This window comes from Osmia lignaria, unplaced genomic scaffold, assembly GCF_051020975.1.
Source record: "Osmia lignaria lignaria isolate PbOS001 unplaced genomic scaffold, iyOsmLign1 scaffold0006, whole genome shotgun sequence".
NCBI lineage: Eukaryota > Metazoa > Arthropoda > Insecta > Hymenoptera > Megachilidae > Osmia > Osmia lignaria.
In genome coordinates this window covers 16,274,801-16,295,748 of record NW_027478163.1, presented here as the reverse complement: position 1 = coordinate 16,295,748, position 20,948 = coordinate 16,274,801, and positions in this window count along the sequence as shown.

The following is a 20,948-nucleotide window of genomic DNA, read 5'->3' as shown; positions in this document are numbered from 1 at the left end:
GTTTTCGAGATATATCGAGATATTTAAAAGTTCCGAAGCCGCACCAACATAATAGAGATACAGAAACACCGTGGCCCCTTTCTTTGAGATAACTCTGCACTAGTGCGAGCCGCAAATGCCACTTCCAGCTTAGCTGTGCAGAAGAAGAACAACAAGAAGAAGAAATATCTCGAAATATGTCCGTCATGCCCCTTCCCTTGAGATATATCTGCAAATATCTCGGAAACGAAGCGAGCTATGGCAAAATGTTAAGAGACCTTTTTTGTAGAGAATTATGTTTCCTACAATTTATGTTCTATGATATTTTTTGATCAGAAGCGTAGTTTTCGAGATATATCGAGATATTTAAAAGTTCCGAAGCCGCACCAACATAATAGAGATACAGAAACACCGTGGCCCCTTTCTTTGAGATAACTCTGCACTAGTGCGAGCCGCAAATGCCACTTCCAGCTTAGCTGTGCAGAAGAAGAACAACAAGAAGAAGAAATATCTCGAAATATGTCCGTCATGCCCCTTCCCTTGAGATTAATCTGCAAATATCTCGGAAACGAAGCGAGCTATGGCAAAATGTTAAGAGACCTTTTTTGTAGAGAATTAAGTTTACTACTTTTTATGTTCTATGATATTTTTTGATCAGATGCGTAGTTCTCGAGATATATCAAGATATTTAAAAGTTCCGAAGCCGCACCAACATAATAGAGATACAGAAACACCGTGGCCCCTTTCTTTGAGATAACTCTGCACTAGTGCGAGCCGCAAATGCCACTTCCAGCTTAGCTGTGCAGAAGAAGAACAACAAGAAGAAGAAATATCTCGAAATATGTCCGTCAGGCCCCTTCCCTTGAGATAAATCTGCAAATATCTCGGAAACGAAGCGAGCTATGGCAAAATGTTAAGAGACCTTTCTTGTAGAGAATTAAGTTTCCTACTTTTTATGTAGTATGATATTTTTTGATAAGATGCGTAGTTCTCGAGATATATCAAGATATTTAAAAGTTCCGAAGCCGCACCAACATAACAGAGATACAGAAACACCGTGGCCCCTTTCTTTGAGATAACTCTGCACTATTGCGCGCTGCAAATGCCACTTCCAGCTTAGCTGTGCAGAAGAAGAACAACAAGAAGAAGAAATATCTCGAAATATGTCCGTCAGGCCCCTTCCCTTGAGATATATCTGCAAATATCTCGGAAACGAAGCGAGCTATGGCAAAATGTTAAGAGACCTTTTTTGTAGAGAATTATGTTTCCTACAATTTATGTTCTATGATATTTTTTGATCAGAAGCGTAGTTTTCGAGATATATCGAGATATTTAAAAGTTCCGAAGCCGCACCAACATAATAAAGATACAGAAACACCGTGGCCCCTTTCTTTGAGATAACTCTGCACTAGTGCGAGCAGCAAATGCCACTTCCAGCTTAGCTGTGCAGAAGAAGAACAACAAGAAGAAGAAATATCTCGAAATATGTCCGTCATGCCCCTTCCCTTGAGATAAATCTGCAAATATCTCGGAAACGAAGCGAGCTATGGCAAAATGTTAAGAGACCTTTTTTGTAGAGAATTAAGTTTCCTACTTTTTATGTTCTATGATATTTTTTGATCAGATGCGTAGTTCTCGAGATATATCAAGATATTTAAAAGTTCCGAAGCCGCACCAACATAATAGAGATACAGAAACACCGTGGCCCCTTTCTTTGAGATAACGCTGCACTAGTGCCAGCCGCAAATGCCACTTCCAGCTTAGCTGTGCAGAAGAAGAACAACAAGAAGAAGAAATATCTCGAAATATGTCCGTCAGGCCCCTTCCCTTGAGATAAATCTGCAAATATCTCGGAAACGAAGCGAGCTATGGCAAAATGTTAAGAGACCTTTTTTGTAGAGAATTAAGTTTCCTACTTTTTATGTTCTATGATATTTTTTGATCAGATGCGTAGTTCTCGAGATATATCAAGATATTTAAAAGTTCCGAAGCCGCACCAACATAATAGAGATACAGAAACACCGTGGCCCCTTTCTTTGAGATAACTCTGCACTATTGCGCGCTGCAAATGCCACTTCCAGCTTAGCTGTGCAAAAGAAGAACAACATGAAGAAGAAATATCTCGAAATATGTCCGTCAGGCCCCTTCCCTTGAGATAAATCTGCAAATATCTCGGAAACGAAGCGAGCTATGGCAAAATGTTAAGAGACCTTTTTTGTAGAGAATTAAGTTTCCTACTTTTTATGCTCTATGATATTTTTCGATCAGAGGCGTAGTTCTCGAGATATATCAAGATATTTAAAAGTTCCGAAGCCGCACCAACATAATAGAGATACAGAAACACCGTGGCCCCTTTCTTTGAGATAACTCTGCACTATTGCGACCTACAAATGCCACTTCCAGCTTAGCTGTGCAGAAGAAGAACAACAAGAAGAAGAAATATCTCGAAATATGTCCGTCAGGCCCCTTCCCTTGGGATATATCTGCAAATATCTCGGAAACGAAGCGAGCTATGGCAAAATGTTAAGAGACGTTTTTTGTAGAGAATCATGTTTCCTACAATTTATGTTCTATGATATTTTTTGATCAGATGCGTAGTTTTCGAGATATATCGAGATATTTAAAAGTTCCGAAGCCGCACCAACATAATAGAGATACAGAAACACCGTGGCCCCTTTCTTTGAGATAACTCTGCACTAGTGCGAGCCGCAAATGCCACTTCCAGCTTAGCTGTGCAGAAGAAGAACAACAAGAAGAAGAAATATCTCGAAATATGTCCGTCATGCCCCTTCCCTTGAGATATATCTGCAAATATCTCGGAAACGAAGCGAGCTATGGCAAAATGTTAAGAGACCTTTTTTGTAGAGAATTATGTTTCCTACAATTTATGTTCTATGATATTTTTTGATCAGAAGCGTAGTTTTCGAGATATATCGAGATATTTAAAAGTTCCGAAGCCGCACCAACATAATAGAGATACAGAAACACCGTGGCCCCTTTCTTTGAGATAACTCTGCACTAGTGCGAGCCGCAAATGCCACTTCCAGCTTAGCTGTGCAGAAGAAGAACAACAAGAAGAAGAAATATCTCGAAATATGTCCGTCATGCCCCTTCCCTTGAGATTAATCTGCAAATATCTCGGAAACGAAGCGAGCTATGGCAAAATGTTAAGAGACCTTTTTTGTAGAGAATTAAGTTTACTACTTTTTATGTTCTATGATATTTTTTGATCAGATGCGTAGTTCTCGAGATATATCAAGATATTTAAAAGTTCCGAAGCCGCACCAACATAATAGAGATACAGAAACACCGTGGCCCCTTTCTTTGAGATAACTCTGCACTAGTGCGAGCCGCAAATGCCACTTCCAGCTTAGCTGTGCAGAAGAAGAACAACAAGAAGAAGAAATATCTCGAAATATGTCCGTCAGGCCCCTTCCCTTGAGATAAATCTGCAAATATCTCGGAAACGAAGCGAGCTATGGCAAAATGTTAAGAGACCTTTCTTGTAGAGAATTAAGTTTCCTACTTTTTATGTAGTATGATATTTTTTGATAAGATGCGTAGTTCTCGAGATATATCAAGATATTTAAAAGTTCCGAAGCCGCACCAACATAACAGAGATACAGAAACACCGTGGCCCCTTTCTTTGAGATAACTCTGCACTATTGCGCGCTGCAAATGCCACTTCCAGCTTAGCTGTGCAGAAGAAGAACAACAAGAAGAAGAAATATCTCGAAATATGTCCGTCAGGCCCCTTCCCTTGAGATATATCTGCAAATATCTCGGAAACGAAGCGAGCTATGGCAAAATGTTAAGAGACCTTTTTTGTAGAGAATTATGTTTCCTACAATTTATGTTCTATGATATTTTTTGATCAGAAGCGTAGTTTTCGAGATATATCGAGATATTTAAAAGTTCCGAAGCCGCACCAACATAATAAAGATACAGAAACACCGTGGCCCCTTTCTTTGAGATAACTCTGCACTAGTGCGAGCAGCAAATGCCACTTCCAGCTTAGCTGTGCAGAAGAAGAACAACAAGAAGAAGAAATATCTCGAAATATGTCCGTCATGCCCCTTCCCTTGAGATAAATCTGCAAATATCTCGGAAACGAAGCGAGCTATGGCAAAATGTTAAGAGACCTTTTTTGTAGAGAATTAAGTTTCCTACTTTTTATGTTCTATGATATTTTTTGATCAGATGCGTAGTTCTCGAGATATATCAAGATATTTAAAAGTTCCGAAGCCGCACCAACATAATAGAGATACAGAAACACCGTGGCCCCTTTCTTTGAGATAACGCTGCACTAGTGCCAGCCGCAAATGCCACTTCCAGCTTAGCTGTGCAGAAGAAGAACAACAAGAAGAAGAAATATCTCGAAATATGTCCGTCAGGCCCCTTCCCTTGAGATAAATCTGCAAATATCTCGGAAACGAAGCGAGCTATGGCAAAATGTTAAGAGACCTTTTTTGTAGAGAATTAAGTTTCCTACTTTTTATGTTCTATGATATTTTTTGATCAGATGCGTAGTTCTCGAGATATATCAAGATATTTAAAAGTTCCGAAGCCGCACCAACATAATAGAGATACAGAAACACCGTGGCCCCTTTCTTTGAGATAACTCTGCACTAGTGCGAGCCGCAAATGCCACTTCCAGCTTAGCTGTGCAGAAGAAGAACAACAAGAAGAAGAAATATCTCGAAATATGTCCGTTAGGCCCCTTCCCTTGAGATAAACCTGCAAATATCTCGGAAACGAAGCGAGCTATGGCAAAATGTTAAGAGACCTTTTTTGTAGAGAATTAAGTTTCCTACTTTTTATGTTCTATGATATTTTTTGATCAGATGCGTAGTTCTCGAGATATATCAAGATATTTAAAAGTTCCGAAGCCGCACAAACATAATAGAGATACAGAAACACCGTGGCCCCTTTCTTTGAGATAACTCTGCACTATTGCGAGCTGCAAATGCCACTTCCAGCTTATCTGTGCAGAAGAGAACAACAAGAAGAAGAAATATCTCGAAATATGTCCGTCAGGCCCCTTCCCTTGAGATAAATCTGCAAATATCTCGGAAACGAAGCGAGCTATGGCAAAATGTTAAGAGACCTTTCTTGTAGAGAATTAAGTTTCCTACTTTTTATGTAGTATGATATTTTTTGATAAGATGCGTAGTTCTCGAGATATATCAAGATATTTAAAAGTTCCGAAGCCGCACCAACATAACAGAGATACAGAAACACCGTGGCCCCTTTCTTTGAGATAACTCTGCACTATTGCGCGCTGCAAATGCCACTTCCAGCTTAGCTGTGCAGAAGAAGAACAACATGAAGAAGAAATATCTCGAAATATGTCCGTCAGGCCCCTTCCCTTGAGATAAATCTGCAAATATCTCGGAAACGAAGCGAGCTATGGCAGAATGTTAAGAGACCTTTTTTGTAGAGAATAATGTTTCCTACAATTTACGTTCTATGATATTTTTTGATCAGAAGCGTAGTTTTCGAGATATATCGAGATATTTAAAAGTTCCGAAGGCGCACCAACATAATAGAGATACAGAAACACCGTGGCCCCTTTCTTTGAGATAACTCTGCACTATTGCGACCTACAAATGCCACTTCCAGCTTAGCTGTGCAGAAGAAGAACAACAAGAAGAAGAAATATCTCGAAATATGTCCGTCAGGCCCCTTCCCTTGGGATATATCTGCAAATATCTCGGAAACGAAGCGCGCTATGGCAAAATGTTAAGAGACCTTTTTTGTAGAGAATTAAGTTTCCTACTTTTTACGTTCTATGATATTTTTTGATCAGATGCGTAGTTCTCGAGATATATCAAGATATTTAAAAGTTCCGAAGCCGCACCAACATAATAGAGATACAGAAACACCGTGGCCCCTTTCTTTGAGATAACGCTGCACTAGTGCGAGCCGCAAATGCCACTTCCAGCTTAGCTGTGCAGAAGAAGAACAACAAGAAGAAGAAATATCTCGAAATATGTCCGTCAGGCCCCTTCCCTTGAGATAAATCTGCAAATATCTCGGAAACGAAGCGAGCTATGGCAAAATGTTAAGAGACCTTTTTTGTAGAGAATTAAGTTTCCTACTTTTTATGTTCTATGATATTTTTTGATCAGATGCGTAGTTCTCGAGATATATCAAGATATTTAAAAGTTCCGAAGCCGCACCAACATAATAGAGATACAGAAACACCGTGGCCCCTTTCTTTGAGATAACGCTGCACTAGTGCCAGCCGCAACTGCCACTTCCAGCTTAGCTGTGCAGAAGAAGAACAACAAGAAGAAGAAATATCTCGAAATATGTCCGTCAGGCCCCTTCCCTTGAGATAAATCTGCAAATATCTCGGAAACGAAGCGAGCTATGGCAAAATGTTAAGAGACCTTTTTTGTAGAGAATTAAGTTTCCTACTTTTTATGTTCTATGATATTTTTTGATCAGATGCGTAGTTCTCGAGATATATCAAGATATTTAAAAGTTCCGAAGCCGCACCAACATAATAGAGATACAGAAACACCGTGGCCCCTTTCTTTGAGATAACTCTGCACTAGTGCGAGCCGCAAATGCCACTTCCAGCTTAGCTGTGCAGAAGAAGAACAACAAGAAGAAGAAATATCTCGAAATATGTCCGTTAGGCCCCTTCCCTTGAGATAAACCTGCAAATATCTCGGAAACGAAGCGAGCTATGGCAAAATGTTAAGAGACCTTTTTTGTAGAGAATTAAGTTTCCTACTTTTTATGTTCTATGATATTTTTTGATCAGATGCGTAGTTCTCGAGATATATCAAGATATTTAAAAGTTCCGAAGCCGCACAAACATAATAGAGATACAGAAACACCGTGGCCCCTTTCTTTGAGATAACTCTGCACTATTGCGAGCTGCAAATGCCACTTCCAGCTTATCTGTGCAGAAGAGAACAACAAGAAGAAGAAATATCTCGAAATATGTCCGTCAGGCCCCTTCCCTTGAGATAAATCTGCAAATATCTCGGAAACGAAGAGAGCTATGGCAAAATGTTAAGAGACCTTTTTTGTAGAGAATTAAGTTTCCTACAATTTATGTTCTATGATATTTTTTGATCAGAAGCGTAGTTTTCGAGATATATCGAGATATTTAAAAGTTCCGAAGCCGCACCAACATATTAGAGATACAGAAACACCGTGGCCCCTTTCTTTGAGATAACTTTGCACTATTGCGAGCTGTAAATGCCACTTTCAGCTTAGCTGTGCAGAAGAAGAACAACAAGAAGAAGAAATATCTCGAAATATGTCCGTCAGGCCCCTTCCCTTGAGATATATCTGCAAATATCTCGGAAACGAAGCGAGCTATGGCAAAATGTTAAGAGACCTTTTTTGTAGAGAATTATGTTTCCTACAATTTATGTTCTATGATATTTTTTGATCAGAAGCGTAGTTTTCGAGATATATCGAGATATTTAAAAGTTCCGAAGCCGCACCAACATAATAGAGATACAGAAACACCGTGGCCCCTTTCTTTGAGATAACTCTGCACTAGTGCGAGCCGCAAATGCCACTTCCAGCTTAGCTGTGCAGAAGAAGAACAACGAGAAGAAGAAATATCTCGAAATATGTCCGTCAGGCCCCTTCCCTTGAGATAAATCTGCAAATATCTCGGAAACGAAGCGAGCTATGGCAAAATGTTAAGAGACCTTTCTTGTAGAGAATTAAGTTTCCTACTTTTTATGTAGTATGATATTTTTTGATAAGATGCGTAGTTCTCGAGATATATCAAGATATTTAAAAGTTCCGAAGCCGCACCAACATAACAGAGATACAGAAACACCGTGGCCCCTTTCTTTGAGATAACTCTGCACTATTGCGCGCTGCAAATGCCACTTCCAGCTTAGCTGTGCAGAAGAAGAACAACATGAAGAAGAAATATCTCGAAATATGTCCGTCAGGCCCCTTCCCTTGAGATAAATCTGCAAATATCTCGGAAACGAAGCGAGCTATGGCAAAATGTTAAGAGACCTTTTTTGTAGAGAATAATGTTTCCTACAATTTACGTTCTATGATATTTTTTGATCAGAAGCGTAGTTTTCGAGATATATCGAGATATTTAAAAGTTCCGAAGGCGCACCAACATAATAGAGATACAGAAACACCGTGGCCCCTTTCTTTGAGATAACTCTGCACTATTGCGACCTACAAATGCCACTTCCAGCTTAGCTGTGCAGAAGAAGAACAACAAGAAGAAGAAATATCTCGAAATATGTCCGTCAGGCCCCTTCCCTTGGGATATATCTGCAAATATCTCGGAAACGAAGCGAGCTATGGCAAAATGTTAAGAGACCTTTTTTGTAGAGAATTAAGTTTCCTACAATTTATGTTCTATGATATTTTTTGATCAGAAGCGTAGTTTTCGAGATATATCGAGATATTTAAAAGTTCCGAAGCCGCACCAACATATTAGAGATACAGAAACACCGTGGCCCCTTTCTTTGAGATAACTTTGCACTATTGCGAGCTGTAAATGCCACTTTCAGCTTAGCTGTGCAGAAGAAGAACAACAAGAAGAAGAAATATCTCGAAATATGTCCGTCAGGCCCCTTCCCTTGAGATATATCTGCAAATATCTCGGAAACGAAGCGAGCTATGGCAAAATGTTAAGAGACCTTTTTTGTAGAGAATTATGTTTCCTACAATTTATGTTCTATGATATTTTTTGATCAGAAGCGTAGTTTTCGAGATATATCGAGATATTTAAAAGTTCCGAAGCCGCAACAACATAATAGAGATACAGAAACACCGTGGCCCCTTTCTTTGAGATAACTCTGCACTATTGCGACCTGCAAATGCCACTTCCAGCTCAGCTGTGCAGAGGAAGAACAACAAGAAGAAGAAATATCTCGAAATATGTCCGTCAGGCCCCTTCCCTTGAGATAAATCTGCAAATATCTCGGAAACGAAGCGAGCTATGGCAAAATGTTAAGAGACCTTTTTTGTAGAGAGTTAAGTTTCCTACAATTTATGTTCTATGATATTTTTTGATCAGAAGCGTAGTTTTCGAGATATATCGAGATATTTAAAAGTCCCGAAGCCGCACCAACATAATAGAGATACAGAACCACCGTGGCCCCTTTCTTTGAGATAACTCTGCACTATTGCGACCTGCAAATGCCACTTCCAGCTCAGCTGTGCAGAAGAAGAACAACAAGAAGAAGAAATATCTCGAAATATGTCCGTCAGGCCCCTTCCCTTGAGATAAATCTGCAAATATCTCGGAAACGTAGCGAGCTATGGCAAAATGTTAAGAGACCTTTTTTGTAGAGAATTAAGTTTCCTACTTTTTATGTTCTATGATATTTTTTGATCAGATGCGTAGTTCTCGAGATATATCAAGATATTTAAAAGTTCCGAAGCCGCACCAACATAATAGAGATACAGAAACACCGTGGCCCCTTTCTTTGAGATAACTCTGCACTATTGCGAGCTGGAAATGCCACTTCCAGTTTAGCTGTGCAGAAGAAGAACAACAAGAAGAAGAAATATCTCGAAATATGTCCGTTAGGCCCCTTCCCTTCAGATAAATCTGCAAATATCTCGGAAACGAAGCGAGCTATGGCAAAATGTTAAGAGACCTTTTTTGTAGAGAATTAAGTTTCCTACTTTTCATGTTCTATGATATTTTTTGATCAGATGCGTAGTTCTCGAGATATATCAAGATATTTAAAAGTTCCGAAGACGCACCAACATAATAGAGATACAGAAACACCGTGGCCCCTTTCTTTGAGATAACTCTGCACTATTGCGAGCTGTAAATGCCACTTCCAGCTTAGCTGTGCAGAAGAAGAACAACAAGAAGAAGAAATATCTCGAAATATGTCTGTCAGGCCCCTTCCGTTGAGATATATCTGCAAATATCTCGGAAACGAAGCGAGCTATGGCAAAATGTTAAGAGACCTTTTTTCTAGAGAATTATGTTTCCTACAATTTACGTTCTATGATATTTTTTGATCAGAAGCGTAGTTTTCGAGATATATCGAGATATTTAAAAGTTCCGAAGCCGCACCAACATAATAGAGATACAGAAACACCGTGGCCCCTTTCTTTGAGATAACTCTGCACTATTGCGACCTGCAAATGCCACTTCCAGCTCAGCTGTGCAGAAGTAGAACAACAAGAAGAAGAAATATCTCGAAATATGTCCGTCAGGCCCCTTCCCTTGAGATAAATCTGCAAATATCTCGGAAACGAAGCGAGCTATGGCAAAATGTTAAGAGACCTTTTTTGTAGAGAATTAAGTTTCCTACTTTATATGTTCTATGATATTTTTTGATCAGATGCGTAGTTCTCGAGATATATCAAGATATTTAAAAGTTCCGAAGCCGCACCAACATAATAGAGATACAGAAACACCGTGGCCCCTTTCTTTGAGATAACTCTGCACTATTGCGAGCTGGAAATGCCACTTCCAGTTTAGCTGTGCAGAAGAAGAACAACAAGAAGAAGAAATATCTCGAAATATGTCCGTTAGGCCCCTTCCCTTGAGATAAATCTGCAAATATCTCGGAAACGAAGCGAGCTATGGCAAAATGTTAAGAGACCTTTTTTGTAGAGAATTAAGTTTCCTACTTTTTATGTTCTATGATATTTTTTGATCAGAAGCGTAGTTTTCGAGATATATCGAGATATTTAAAAGTTCCGAATCCGCACCAACATAATAGAGATATAGAAACACCGTGGCCCCTTTCTTTGAGATAACTCTGCACTATTGCGAGCTGCAAATGCCACTTCCAGCTTAGCTGTGCAGAAGAAGAACAACAAGAAGAAGAAATATCTCGAAATATGTCCGTCATGCCCCTTCCCTTGAGATAAATCTGCAAATATCTCGGAAACGAAGCGAGCTATGGCAAAATGTTTAGAGACCTTTCTTGTAGAGAATTAAGTTTCCTACTTTTTATGTAGTATGATATTTTTTGATCAGATGCGTAGTTCCCGAGATATATCAAGATATTTAAAAGTTCCGAAGCCGCACCAACATAATAGAGATACAGAAACACCGTGGCCCCTTTCTTTGAGATAACTCTGCACTAGTGCGAGCCGCAAATGCCACTTCCAGCTTAGCTGTGCAGAAGAAGAACAACAAGAAGAAGAAATATCTCGAAATATGTCCGTCAGGCCCCTTCCCTTGAAATAAATCTGCAAATATCTCGGAAACGAAGCGAGCTATGGCAAAATGTTAAGAGACCTTTTTTGTAGAGAATTATGTTTCCTACAATTTATGTTCTATGATATTTTTTGATCAGAAGCGTAGTTTTCGAGATATATCGAGATATTTAAAAGTTCCGAAGCCGCACCAACATAATAGAGATACAGAAACACCGTGGCCCCTTTCTTTGAGATAACTCTGCACTATTGCGACCTGCAAATGCCACTTCCAGCTCAGCTGTGCAGAAGAAGAACAACAAGAAGAAGAAATATCTCGAAATATGTCCGTCAGGCCCCTTCCCTTGAGATAAATCTGCAAATATCTCGGAAACGAAGCGAGCTATGGCAAAATGTTAAGAGACCTTTTTTGTAGAGAATTAAGTTTCCTACTTTTTATGTTCTATGATATTTTTTGATCAGATGCGTAGTTCTCGAGATATATCAAGATATTTAAAAGTTCCGAAGCCGCACCAACATAATAGAGATACAGAAACACCGTGGCCCCTTTCTTTGAGATAACTCTGCACTATTGCGAGCTGGAAATGCCACTTCCAGTTTAGCTGTGCAGAAGAAGAACAACAAGAAGAAGAAATATCTCGAAATATGTCCGTTAGGCCCCTTCCCTTCAGATAAATCTGCAAATATCTCGGAAACGAAGCGAGCTATGGCAAAATGTTAAGAGACCTTTTTTGTAGAGAATTAAGTGTCCTACTTTTCATGTTCTATGATATTTTTTGATCAGATGCGTAGTTCTCGAGATATATCAAGATATTTAAAAGTTCCGAAGACGCACCAACATAATAGAGATACAGAAACACCGTGGCCCCTTTCTTTGAGATAACTCTGCACTATTGCGAGCTGTAAATGCCACTTCCAGCTTAGCTGTGCAGAAGAAGAACAACAAGAAGAAGAAATATCTCGAAATATGTCCGTCAGGCCCCTTCCCTTGAGATAAATCTGCAAATATCTCGGAAACGAAGCGAGCTATGGCAAAATGTTAAGAGACCTTTTTTGTAGAGAATTAAGTTTCCTACTTTTTATGTTCTATGATATTTTTTGATCAGATGCGTAGTTCTCGAGATATATCAAGATATTTAAAAGTTCCGAAGCCGCACCAACATAATAGAGATACAGAAACACCGTGGCCCCTTTCTTTGAGATAACTCTGCACTGTTGCGAGCTGGAAATGCCACTTCCAGTTTAGCTGTGCAGAAGAAGAACAACAAGAAGAAGAAATATCTCGAAATATGTCCGTTAGGCCCCTTCCCTTCAGATAAATCTGCAAATATCTCGGAAACGAAGCGAGCTATGGCAAAATGTTAAGAGACCTTTTTTGTAGAGAATTAAGTTTCCTACTTTTCATGTTCTATGATATTTTTTGATCAGATGCGTAGTTCTCGAGATATATCAAGATATTTAAAAGTTCCGAAGACGCACCAACATAATAGAGATACAGAAATACCGTGGCCCCTTTCTTTGAGATAACTGTGCACTATTGCGAGCTGTAAATGCCACTTCCAGCTTAGCTGTGCAGAAGAAGAACAACAAGAAGAAGAAATATCTCGAAATATGTCCGTCAGGCCCCTTCCCTTGAGATATATCTGCAAATATCTCGGAAACGAAGCGAGCTATGGCAAAATGTTAAGAGACCTTTTTTGTAGAGAATTATGTTTCCTACAATTTACGTTCTATGATATTTTTTGATCAGAAGCGTAGTTTTCGAGATATATCGAGATATTTAAAAGTTCCGAAGCCGCACCAACATAATAGAGATACAGAAACACCGTGGCCCCTTTCTTTGAGATAACTCTGCACTATTGCGACCTGCAAATGCCACTTCCAGCTCAGCTGTGCAGAAGTAGAACAACAAGAAGAAGAAATATCTCGAAATATGTCCGTCAGGCCCCTTCCCTTGCGATAAATCTGCAAATATCTCGGAAACGAAGCGAGCTATGGCAAAATGTTAAGAGACCTTTTTTGTAGAGAATTAAGTTTCCTACTTTTTATGTTCTATGATATTTTTTGATCAGATGCGTAGTTCTCGAGATATATCAAGATATTTAAAAGTTCCGAAGCCGCACCAACATAATAGAGATACAGAAACACCGTGGCCCCTTTCTTTGAGATAACTCTGCACTATTGCGAGCTGGAAATGCCACTTCCAGTTTAGCTGTGCAGAAGAAGAACAACAAGAAGAAGAAATATCTCGAAATATGTCCGTTAGGCCCCATCCCTTGAGATAAATCTGCAAATATCTCGGAAACGAAGCGAGCTATGGCAAAATGTTAAGAGACCTTTTTTGTAGAGAATTAAGTTTCCTACTTTTTATGTTCTATGATATTTTTTGATCAGAAGCGTAGTTTTCGAGATATATCGAGATATTTAAAAGTTCCGAAGCCGCACCAACATAATAGAGATACAGAAACACCGTGGCCCGTTTCATTGAGATAACTCTGCACTATTGCGAGCTGCAAATGCCACTTCCAGCTTAGCTGTGCAGAAGAAGAACAACAAGAAGAAGAAATATCTCGAAATATGTCCGTCATGCCCCTTCCCTTGAGATAAATCTGCAAATATCTCGGAAACGAAGCGAGCTATGGCAAAATGTTTAGAGACCTTTCTTGTAGAGAATTAAGTTTCCTACTTTTTATGTAGTATGATATTTTTTGATCAGATGCGTAGTTCTCGAGATATATCAAGATATTTAAAAGTTCCGAAGCCGCACCAACATATTAGAGATACAGAAACACCGTGGCCCCTTTCTTTGGGATAACTCTGCACTATTGCGAGCTGCAAATGCCACTTCTAGCTTAACTGTGCAGAAGAAGAACAACAAGAAGAAGAAATATCTCGAAATATGTCCGTCAGGCCACTTCCCTTGAGATAAATCTGCAAATATCTCGGAAACGAAGCGAGCTATGGCAAAATGTTAAGAGACCTTTTTTGTAGAGAATTAAGTTTCCTACTTTTTACCTTCGATGATATTTTTTGATCAGATGCGTAGTTCTCGAGATATATCAAGATATTTAAAAGTTCCGAAGCTGCACCAACATAATAGAGGTACAGAAACACCGTGGCCTCTTTCTTTGAGATAACTCTGCACTATTGCGAGCTGCAAATGCCGCTTCGAGCTTAGCTGTGCAGAAGAAGAACAACAAGAAGAAGAAATATCTCGAAATATGTCCGTCAGACCCCTTCCCTTGAGATGAATCTGCAAATATCGCGGAAACGAAGCGAGCTATGGCAAAATGTTAAGAGACCTTTTTTGTAGAGAATAATGTTTCCTACAATTTACGCTCTATGATATTTTTTGATCAGAAGCGTAGTTTTCGAGATATATCGAGATATTTAAAAGTTCCGAAGCCGCACCAAAATAATAGAGATACAGAAACACCGTGGCCCCTTTCTTTGAGATAACTCTGCACTAGTGCGAGCCGCAAATGCCACTTCCAGCTTAGCTGTGCAGAAGAAGAACAACAAGAAGAAGAAATATCTCGAAATATGTCCGTCAGGCCCCTTCCCTTGAGATATATCTGCAAATATCTCGGAAACGAAGCGAGCTATGGCAAAATGTTAAGAGACCTTTTTTGTAGAGAATTAAGTTTCCTACTTTTTATGTTCTATGATATTTTTTGATCAGATGCGTAGTTCTCGAGATATATCAAGATATTTAAAAGTTCCGAACCCGCACCAACATAATAGAGATACAGAAACACCGTGGCCCCTTTCTTTGAGATAACTCTGCACTATTGCGAGCTGCAAATGCCACTTCCAGCTTAGCTGTGCAGAGGAAGAACAACAAGATGAAGAAATATCTCGAAATATGTCCGTCAGGCCAGTTCCTTTGAGCTGAATCTGCAAATATCTCGGAAACGAAGCGAGCTATGGCAAAATGTTAAGAGACGTTTTTTATAGAGAATTATGTTTCCTACAATTTATGTTCTATGATATTTTTTGATCAGAAGCGTAGTTTTCGAGATATATCGAGATATTTAAAAGTTCCGAAGCCGCACCAACATAATAGAGATACAGAAACACCGTGGCCCCTTTCTTTGAGATAACTCTGCACTAGTGCGAGCCGCAAATGCCACTTCCAGCTTAGCTGTGCAGAAGAAGAACAACAAGAAGAAGAAATATCTCGAAATATGTCCGTCAGGCCCCTTCCCTTGAGATATATCTGCAAATATCTCGGAAACGAAGCGAGCTATGGCAAAATGTTAAGAGACCTTTTTTGTAGAGAATTGTGTTTCCTACAATTTATGTTCTATGATATTTTTTGATCAGAAGCGTAGTTCTCGAGATATATCGAGATATTTAAAAGTTCCGAAGCCGCACCAACATAATAGAGATACAGAAACACCGTGGCCCCTTTCTTTGAGATAACTCTGCACCAGTGCGAGCCGCAAATGCCACTTCCAGCTTAGCTGTGCAGAAGAAGAACAACAAGAAGAAGAAATATCTCGAAATATGTCCGTCAGGCCCCTTCCCTTGAGATAAATCTGCAAATATCTCGGAAACGAAGCGAGCTATGGCAAAATGTTAAGAGACCTTTTTTGTAGAGAATTAAGTTTCCTACATTTTATGTTCTATGATATTTTTTGATGAGTAGCGTAGTTTTCGAGATATATCGAGATATTTAAAAGTTCCGAAGCCGCACCAACATAATAGGGATACAGAAACACCGTGGCCCCTTTCTTTGAGATAACTCTGCACTAGTGCGAGCCGCAAATGCCACTTCCAGCTTAGCTGTGCAGAGGAAGAACAACAAGAAGAAGAAATATCTCGAAATATGTCCGTCAGGCCCCTTCCCTTGAGATGAATCTGCAAATATCTCGGAAACGAAGCGAGCTATGGCAAAATGTTAAGAGACCTTTTTTGTAGAGAATCATGTTTCCTACAATTTACGTTCTATGATATTTTTTGATCAGAAGCGTAGTTTTCGAGATATATCGAGATATTTAAAAGTTCCGAAGCCGCACCAAAATAATAGAGATACAGAAACACCGTGGCCCCTTTCTTTGAGATAACTCTGCACTAGTGCGAGCCGCAAATGCCACTTCCAGCTTAGCTGTGCAGAAGAAGAACAACAAGAAGAAGAAATATCTCGAACTATGTCCGTCAGGCCCCTTCCCTTGAGATATATCTGCAAATATCTCGGAAACGAAGCGAGCTATGGCAAAATGTTAAGAGACCTTTTTTGTAGAGAATTCTGTTTGCTACAATTTATGTTCTATGAAATTTTTTGATCAGAAGCGTAGTTTTCGAGATATATCGAGATATTTAAAAGTTCCGAAGCCGCACCAACATAATAGAGATACAGAAACACCGTGGCCCCTTTCTTTGAGATAACTCTGCACTATTGCGAGCTGCAAATGCCACTTCCAGCTTAGCTGTGCAGAAGAAGAACAACAAGAAGAAGAAATATCTCGAAATATGTCCGTCAGGCCCCTTCCCTTGAGATAAATCTGCAAATATCTCGGAAACGAAGCGAGCTATGGCAAAATGTTTAGAGACCTTTCTTGTAGAGAATTAAGTTTCCTACTTTTTATGTAGTATGATATTTTTTGATCAGATGCGTAGTTCTCGAGATATATCAAGATATTTAAAAGTTCCGAAGCCGCACCAATATAATAGAGATACAGAAACACCGTGGCCCCTTTCTTTGAGATAACTCTGCACTATTGCGCGCTGCAAATGCCACTTCCAGCTTAGCTGTGCAGAAGAAGAACAACAAGAAGAAGAAATATCTCGAAATATGTCCGTCAGGCCCCTTCCCTTGAGATAAATCTGCAAATATCTCGGAAACGAAGCGAGCTATGGGAAAATGTAAAGAGACCTTTTTTGTAGCGAATTAAGTTTCCTACTTTTTATGTTCTATGATATTTTTCGATCAGAGGCGTAGTTCTCGAGATATATCAAGATATTTAAAAGTTCCGAAGCCGCACCAACATAATAGAGATACAGAAACACCGTGGCCCCTTTCTTTGAGATAACTCTGCACGATTGCGAGCTGGAAATGTCACTTCCAGTTTAGCTGTGCAGAAGAAGAACAACAAGAAGAAGAAATATCTCGAAATATGTCCGTCAGGCCCCTTCCCTTGAGATAAATATGCAAATATCTCGGAAACGAAGCGAGCTATGGCAAAATGTTTAGAGACCTTTCTTGTAGAGAATTAAGTTTCCTACTTTTTATCTTCTATGATATTTTTTGATCAGATGCGTAGTTCTCGAGATATATCAAGATATTTAAAAGTTCCGAAGCCGCACCAACATAATAGAGATACAGAAACACCGTGGCCCCTTTCTTTGAGATAACTCTGCACTATTGCGCGCTGCAAATGCCACTTCCAGCTTAGCTGTGCAGAAGAAGAACAACAAGAAGAAGAAATATCTCGAAATATGTCCGTCAGGCCCCTTCCCTTGAGATAAATCTGCAAATATCTCGGAAACGAAGCGAGCTATGGCAAAATGTTTAGAGACCTTTCCTGTAGAGAATTAAGTTTCCTACTTTTTATGTAGTATGATATTTTTTGATCAGATGCGTAGTTCTCGAGATATATCAAGATATTTAAAAGTTCCGAAGCCGCACCAACATAATAGAGATACAGAAACACCGTGGCCCGTTTCTTTGAGATAACTCTGCACTATTGCGCGCTGCAAATGCCACTTCCAGCTTAGCTGTGCAGAAGAAGAACAACAAGAAGAAGAAATATCTCGAAATATGTCCGTCAGGCCCCTTCCCTTGAGTTATATCTGCAAATATCTCGGAAACGAAGCGAGCTATGGCAAAATGTTAAGAGACATTTTTTGTAGAGAATTAAGTTTCCTACTTTTTATGTTCTATGATATTTTTCGATCAGAGGCGTAGTTCTCGAGATATATCAAGATATTTAAAAGTTCCGAAGCCGCACCAACATAATAGAGATACAGAAACGCCGTGGCCCCTTTCTTTGAGATAACTCTGCACGATTGCGAGCTGGAAATGCCACTTCCAGTTCAGCTGTGCAGAAGAAGAACAACAAGAAGAAGAAATATCTCGAAATATGTCCATCAGGACCCTTCCCTTGAGATAAATCTGCAAATATCTCGGAAACGAAGCGAGCTATGGCAAAATGTTAAGGGACCTTTTTTGTAGAGAATAATGTTTCCTACAATTTACGTTCTATGATATTTTTTGATCAGAAGCGTAGTTTTCGAGATATATCGAAATATTTTAAAGTTCCGAAGCCGCACCAACATAATAGAGATACAGAAACACCGTGGCCACTTTCTTTGAGATAACTCTGCACTATTGCGACCTGCAAATGCCACTTCCAGCTCAGCTGTGCAGAAGAAGATCAACAAGAAGAAGAAATATCTCGAAATATGTCCGTCAGGCCCCTTCCCTTGAGATAAATCTGCAAATATCTCCGAAACGAAGCGAGCTATGGCGAAATGTTAAGAGACCTTTTTTGTAGAGAATTAAGTTTCCTACTTTTTATGTAGTATGATATTTTTTGATCAGATGCGTAGTTCTCGAGATATATCAAGATATTTAAAAGTTCCGAAGCCGCACCAACATAATAGAGATACAGAAACACCGTGGCCCCTTTCTTTGAGATAACTCTGCACTATTGCGAGCTGCAAATGCCACTTCCAGCTCAGCTGTGCAGAAGAAGAACAACAAGAAGAAGAAATATCTCGAAATATGTCCGTCAGGCCCCTTCCCTTGAGATAAATCTGCAAATATCTCGGAAACGAAGCGAGCTATGGCAAAATGTTAAGAGACCTTTTTTGTAGAGAATTAAGTTTCCTACTTTTTATGTTCTATGATATTTTTTGATCAGATGCGTAGTTTTCGAGATATATCAAGATATTTAAAAGTTCCGAAGCCGCACCAACATAATAGAGATACAGAAACACCGTGGCCCCTTTCTTTGAGATAACTCTGCACTATTGCGAGCTGCAAATGCCACTTCCAGCTTAGCTGTGCAGAAGAAGAACAACAAGAAGAAGAAATATCTCGAAATATGTCCGTCAGGCCCCTTCCCTTGAGATAAATCTGCAAATATCTCGGAAAGGAAGCGAGCTATCGCAAAATGTTAAGCGACCTCTTTTGTAGAGAATTAAGTTTCCTACTTTTCATGTTCTATGATATTTTTTGATCAGATGCGTAGTTCTCGAGATATATCAAGATATTTAAAAGTTCCGAAGCCGCACCAACATAATAGAGATACAGAAACACCGTGGCCCCTCTCTTTGAGATAATTCTGCACTATTGCGAGCTGGAAATGCCACTTCCAGTTTAGCTGTGCAGAAGAAGAACAACAAGAAGAAGAAATATCTCGAAATATGTCCGTTAGGCCCCTTCCCTTGAGATAAATCTGCAAATATCTCGGAAACGAAGCGAGCTATGGCAAAATGTTAAGAGACCTTTTTTGTAGAGAATTAAGTTTCCTACTTTTTATGTTCTATGATATTTTTTGATCAGATGCGTAGTTCTCGAGATATAGCAAGATATTTAAAAGTTCCGAAGCCGCACCAACACAATAGAGATACAGAAACACCGTGGCCCCTTTCTTTGAGATAACTCTGCACTATTCCGAGCTGTAAATGCCACTTCCAGCTTAGCTGTGCAGAAGAAGAACAACAAGAAGAAGAAATATCTCGAAATATGTCCGTCAGGCCCCTTCCCTTGAGATATATCTGCAAATATCTCGGACACGAAGCGAGCTATGGCAAAATGTTAAGAGACCTTTTTTGTAGAGAATTAAGTTTCCTACTTTTCATGTTCTATGATATTTTTTGATCAGATGCGTAGTTCTCGAGATATATCAAGATATTTAAAAGTTCCGAAGCCGCACTAACATAATAGAGATACAGAAACACAGTGGCCCCTCTCTTTGAGATAACTCTGCACTATTGCGAGCTGGAAATGCCACTTCCAGTTTAGCTGTGCAGAAGAAGAACAACAAGAAGAAGAAATATCTCGAAATATGTCCGTTAGGCCCCTTCCCTTGAGATAAATCTGCAAATATCTCGGAAACGAAGCGAGCTATGGCAAAATGTTAAGAGACCTTTTTTGTAGAGAATTAAGTTTCCTACTTTTTATGTTCTATGATATTTTTTGATCAGATGCGTAGTTCTCGAGATATATCAAGATATTTAAAAGTTCCGAAGCCGCACCAACATAATAGAGATACAGAAACACCGTGGCCCCTCTCTTTGAGATAACTCTGCACTATTCCGAGCTGTAAATGCCACTTCCAGCTTAGCTGTGCAGAAGAAGAACAACAAGAAGAAGAAATATCTCGAAATATGTCCGTCAGGCCCCTTCCCTTGAGATATATCTGCAAATATCTCGGAAACGAAGCGAGCTATGGCAAAATGTTAAGAGACCTTTTTTGTAGAGAATTATGTTTCCTACAATTTATGTTCTATGATATTTTTTGATCAGAGGCGTAGTTCTCGAGATATATCGAGATATTTAAAAGTTCCGAAGCCGCACCAACATAATAGGGATACAGAAACACCGTGGCCCCTTTCTTTGAGATAACTCTGCACTATTGCGAGCTGGAAATGCCACTTCCAGTTTAGCTGTGCAGAAGAAGAACAACAAGAAGAAGAAATATCTCGAAATATGTCCGTTAGGCCCCTTCCCTTGAGATAAATCTGCAAATATCTCGGAAACGAAGCGAGCTATGGCAAAATGTTGAGACCTTTTTTGTAGAGAATTAAGTTTCCTACTTTTTATGTTCTATGATATTTTTTGATCAGATGCGTAGTTCTCGAGATATATCAAGATA